The following is a 6000-nucleotide window of genomic DNA, read 5'->3' as shown; positions in this document are numbered from 1 at the left end:
TCTCCCACTATGGAGGCAACAATACAGAGTATAGCGTGGAAACAACCAAACTAAGAATCAAGGTGTGTGAATTCTAGTATCTGCCAAGTTAGAACTATGTGCCTACTTATGCTGCAGTTTTCTCATCTCAGACATGGAAAAACATAAATACCTTTACATATCTGAGGTTTTAATACTTCTGGGGCTTTTAATGATGTACTGTCCATTGTTTGACAGAATATAGGTACCCTCCTCTCAATTCTAGGATTTTGTGTTGATAAAAAATGAGATTATAGCTCAATACATAGAGGACTTCTAATTCTTGTTAGGGAGCAGGAAGTTCCAAGAGACCACTGCCTCCACCCCAAAAGGTGAATAAGTTAGGTAAGCTATAGTATCATAACTTTAACAACTCATCAGACACAAGGCTCCACGAAAAACTATGAGAAGTAATAAATGAATTCAGTAAAGTTGTAGGATACAAGATTAATATACAGAAATCTGTTGCTTTTCTATACACTAATAATGAAAGAGGAAGGAAGAAAATAATCTTATTTAAAATCGTATCAAAAAGAATAAAAATACCTAAGAATAAACTTAACCAAGGAAGTGAAAGACCTGTACTCTGAAAACTGTAAAACACTGATGAAGGAAATTGAAAATGATACAAAGAAATGGAAAGATATCCCATGTTCGTGGATGGGAGGAATTGTTAAGTATTGTTAACATGTCCATACCACCCAAAGCAGTCTGCAGATTTAATGCAATCCCTATCAAAATATCCATGACATTTTTCACAGAACTAGAACAAATAATCCTAAAATTTATATGGAACCACTAAAGGTCTCGAATAGCCAAAGCAATCTTGAGAAAAAAGAACAAAGCTTGGAGGTAACATACTCCCTGACTTCAGACTATGCTACAAAGCTACAGTCATCAAAAGCTTTTTCACAGCAAAAGAAACCATAAACAAAATGAAAAGACAACCTACTGAATGGGAGAAAATATTTGCAAATGTTATGACGGATAAGGGGTTAATATCCAAAATACATAAACAGCACAAAAAAACCTCAGAGAGCTGAGGACAGACAGAAACTTAAGGGAAATACAATTCAGAAGTAATAACCTGTTTCTAGGAGGGAAGAGCAGGGCAGTGGGAGGGAGAGAAGCGTGCTAGAGGCAGGGATAAGAAGCCAGCTTAGCTTCAGATAACCTAAAAAAATTAAGTGTTTTATTGATCTATAATTAACATACATTTCAAATATTTGAAGTGTAAAATTTGATATGTTTTGACATTATTATATACCTATGAAACTATCACCACAATCAAAATAATGAAGTTTCTTTGTGTCTCCTTTGTAATCCTTCCTTCTCAACCCACCCTCCTCACCCTGCCTGCATCCCCAGGCAATCAATGATCTGCTTTTTGTCAGTATGAGATTAGCTTGTATTTTCAAGAATTTTATGTAAATGGAATTAAGCAGTATGAACTCTTTTAGGTTTAATTATAATTATTTAGAGGTTTACCTATATTGTTGACTGTGTCAATAGTTCATTCCTCTGTATTGTGGGGTAGTATTACCTTGTATGGCTATACCACAGTTTTTATCAGCTTGTGTAAGTCTCTGGCAAAATCTTTTTCCTGAGAGTGGACCTTTGTTATGGATAAGGCTCTGGTTGGGTATATTCAAAATGATCACTCTTCCTCTCCCCCTTCTAGAGCTATAAACTGTATGATTCCTTTTGTATGAAGTCTAAGGACAGGGAAAGTAATCCATGGGGATAGAAACCAGATTGTGTTTGTCTCTGGGGCAGGATAATTGACTGAAAGGTGATAAATGGAAATTTCAAGATTGACTGAAAGATTTTATGTGTTGTTTTAGGTGTCAAAAGTCATTGAACTAGGGCTTCCCTGGTGGCTCAGTGGTTGAGAGTCCGCCTGCTGATGCAGGGGACATGGGTTCGTGCCCCGATCCAGGAGGATTCCACATGCCGCGGAGCGGCTGGGCCCGTGAGCCATGGCCGCTGAGCCTGCGTGTCCGGAGCCTGTGCTCTGCAACGGGAGAGGCCACAGCAGTGAGAGGCCCGCGTACCGCAAAAAAAGAAAAAAAAAAAAAAGTCATTGAACTAAACACCTAATATTTGTGTACTTTATTATATGTAAATTATACTTCAAAAGAAAAATCCTGCCTATAGATATGGAAAAACACAGTAATGTTAGCAAAGTGTCTGTAGTCATGGAGATCCTGATGAACGGAGAAACCAGCACAAGCCTCGATGAATAGCTCGGGAGAGGGAAGTTGGTGCCCATCACTCACTTCGTGAGCTTGCATCAGCCACTTCACTTCCCTGGGTCTTAGTTTCCTCCTCTATGGAAAGAAGTGGCTAGAACAGGTGATCAGTAAGTAGCATGATCTTATATATTGTCCACATCATGGCATTCTTGAGAGGGAGGTGAAGCTCTCATACTCATGAAGCCAGGAGAAGAGTGGTAAACTACTCCTGTCCTGGGCAGATGGGGAGGAGTTATTATCCTATCAGATAGGGTCTCTTAAATGGCAAAGTGACATTTTGTGAGGTGACAGCCTCGGTGTCAGCAGCAGTCTAGATCTAGGAGTTGTATCTTATGTGTGATCTCATGGCTTCTGTTTGATCTGTTGATGTGTCAGGATTTGTCAGCATAGCTGCTTGCAGGTCAGTGAGAGAGGTTTTTATTTAGAAAAGCCTCTAGTTCTTCCAGTCAATGGGCTGCTGCCTTCCACTTCTATGGAATAACAAAGACTTTCTAGTAGTAAGACATTGACATTTCTAGGTTAAAAACTGTTTTTGAAATGAAGCTAATTCTCAGTAGGATGAAAAATGGATCCTGCTTTCACCTGTTCTGATAACATGAAAATAGTGGGCCTCCTTTACAACAATCACCTTATTTTTTTCACTCTTTGGAGGCAACCGAGTAACCTGTATTTATAAAACTCATAGAGATTATAAGCTATTAGGGTCACCTCTGTGCTGCCAAAGCTTTGAAGGGACTGAGAAGAAGGTTCTAAGTGACTAGGGTTCTGGCCACTCTGAAAAATAATAATGTCAGTTTGATGGACTTCAGTTCTCTAAAAGAGACATCTCACTAGAATCCATTCCTAGAAAGAATCCAGTGGGTACTCTACATTTGTATATAGAAGTGATAGGGACTAGAAGACATCTCGGAGGTGACTGGGAAAGGCTCCCACAGTCAGTGAGTGTCCCTCAGGTCCTAGGAAGGGAGTGGGGCTTAGATAAATAAACAACTGTATTTGTAAATAAATCTAGTCTCTCAGATGGTCAGAGCAGGAGGCAGCCGTCTCATTTGTATGCTGCTAAATAGGACCTCTTTGTCCCCACACATGCCCCAGTCGGTGGATCCTGTTTTGAGAATCAGGAGGGGAGATTCTAATTCTGGGTTTGCCCTGGGAAGGTCAGATTGCCTGGTGGTAAGTGCATGGGCTTCATTAGCATGACCTTTAGAGGTTGGTAACCACCTGAGAGGACGGTAGAGGAGATAAAATGAGATGTTTCAAAATCCTTTGGCGTACTCCCTGGTACATCGTTCTGTAAATTCCAATACTAGAAAGTTAGATTCTCAGGTTCTGCATGGCGCCTCCTCAGTCCTTAACCTTTTTCGTGCTGTTGGATCTCTTTGACAGTCTGGTGAAGTCTGTAGACCATGTCTCATAATTTAAAAAATGCAATAGTTATATTGCATATAACTATCAAAATAGTGAAAACAAAAATTTTGATATAGTAATATATTTTCTTAAATTAATGCATTAAATGAGATCTAGTGGTGGCTTTAATACCCATTTATTTCGAAGTAGTGATGAACATATTTTAAAATATCTGCTGCAATTTAATGTATTAAAATATCTGGGATTTCTATTGGTAGCAGAGTCACAGATATTGCTAATATCACTGTGATTTGTTGCCTATTTTCATAATTGAAAGCAATTTGTAAATTTCAATTAGAGATTAGTCAAAATAAAGATGTAATTTGTTTTGCATCTAGATTCAGGGACCTCTTGAGTTCTGTTTAGGGAGAACAACTGTTTCCCAGGACTCTTGGGGATAGTCCTATGCAAACTGGGACAGTTGGTCACTTGGACCCCAGGTTAAGCTCTGGGAGCTTCATAGTAAGATGTAAATTTCTTTCTTAAAGGAAAGATATTACCCTACTATTACCTTTTCATCTATCAGGAGGAATTCGAATTAGCTTCAATGACCAGACTTATCCGATGATATATTTCCTCTAAATCTACTTTGCTTTAATTAAAAAAAAAACTTTTTTGTTTTAAATTTTCAGTAGATCCTATTGTGTTTTCATTGTTGCTGTTGGAATGCTGACACGTGCATCACTGATTACAGATAACAATGGTCGTTTCAAATCTAAGCAGTTGCCTTTTGGTTAGAGGAGTCTGAAAGCCAAGTACAGCTTAGGGGTGGGCACAGAGAAGCCACGCAGCCCACTATGGCACGGGGCGGAGGAGGTGGGTGCCGACAGGGGTGCAGGAAGCTGAAGATGCACTTTGTTTCTGATGTCCTTGTGCTTTTCTCAGCACGATCGTGCAAAGGGGCTGAGAGTAAGGGTCAAGGGACTTAGATTCCGGTCTTGCATCTGTCATTTACAAGCTGTGTGACTTAGGAGAAGTCAGCCACTCCTCTGAGCCTCTGAAGTTCCTTCCAATGTTAATATCCTCTGCTTGTCAATCTGAGAAGCCATTCACCTGGAGCATATCATCCCTTGGTGTCCTGTTTCTAGATGGAGGACAGGAAGTGTGCTGGGGTTGCTTTGACCAAGACATTTTCCTCCTCACTCCCCACTTTGAGCCAGGTCCAGAGAGCCATTAGTCATGGCTCATGGAGGTGCTGGCTCCTGTTCTGCAGGCTCCCCACCGGGAATGCTGTGGGGGATGAATGGGGCCCCACTGGCATTTAGCTGAAGTGAGTTATTTGGGACAATTCTCTGTGGAGATTGATATTCCTGTGTGTGGTTATAAAAGTGTGCAGGCCTATTGGTTTTTCCTGTTCAGCTTCCATTGTTTGGTTGAACATTAGCTGATGGATAAGGATGCCTCCCTCTGCGGTCCCAGTGCTTCATCCTGTCAGGGTGTTTGCTTATGGAAAGGGCTGAGCCATAGGCCAGGTCTCCACATCCCCTGAGGAAATCTTAGATTTTTAAATTGTGTTCAGAATGGAATCATTGGATTTTCTGGGTGGGAGAGGAAAGAAACAAAATAATCAAACATTTTTTTCCCTGATTATAAAAATAAATGTTCATTGGAGAAAGTTTAGAAAATTACAGAAAGGCACCAAAATTTCACCATGCAGGGAGAGCCATTGTTAATTAATATGCTGGTGTCTCTCCTTCAGGTAGGGATATGAGGGAAATGCCGTAATCAAATATCTGAAGGGATTTCTGAATATATCTACTCATGACAACTATCTCTATTATTCTGAGAGCTTCATGCTGAAATTAAGTAGTATGTGCTGATGACTCAGAGCTATTTACTTTAGAAGAAAAGCATTGACAACCACAGTAGAATATTCTGGCTGGGTGGGACAGGCCGACCACAGAGGAGTAAACTCTCCTACATGAGGCTGTTCAGTGCTAAGACCATACACGGAGCCGCACTGTCTTCCTGTCTCTGAAGCTGAATGAAGCATTTTCTGTTGATAGAAATGATACTGCCAAGGAGACAGGACTAGCTGCTGCAGGAACTTTACAGGTACAACTCTAAGGAGAGCCACAGGCAAGTCTGAGCAATTGTGCAGTTAACAAACACCGAGTATCTCTTGTAAAAGAGTCAGAGTAAAGGACACAAAGAAGTATGGGACGTGGTCCTTGCCTTCAAGTAGCTTACATTAGTTGGGTTACAAGGTGCAAAGCATAAAATACAAAGCAAGATGAGCTAAAGGTCAAAGAAGTAGCAAATACAAGGAATGCCATCAATGGTGGGGATTTGAGGGCCGAGTAGGCGGGAGAGCGATCTC

The sequence above is a fragment of the Delphinus delphis genome, chromosome 13, assembly GCF_949987515.2.
Source record: "Delphinus delphis chromosome 13, mDelDel1.2, whole genome shotgun sequence".
Classification (NCBI taxonomy): Eukaryota; Metazoa; Chordata; class Mammalia; order Artiodactyla; family Delphinidae; genus Delphinus; species Delphinus delphis.
Note: the sequence above shows the minus strand (reverse complement) of the source record.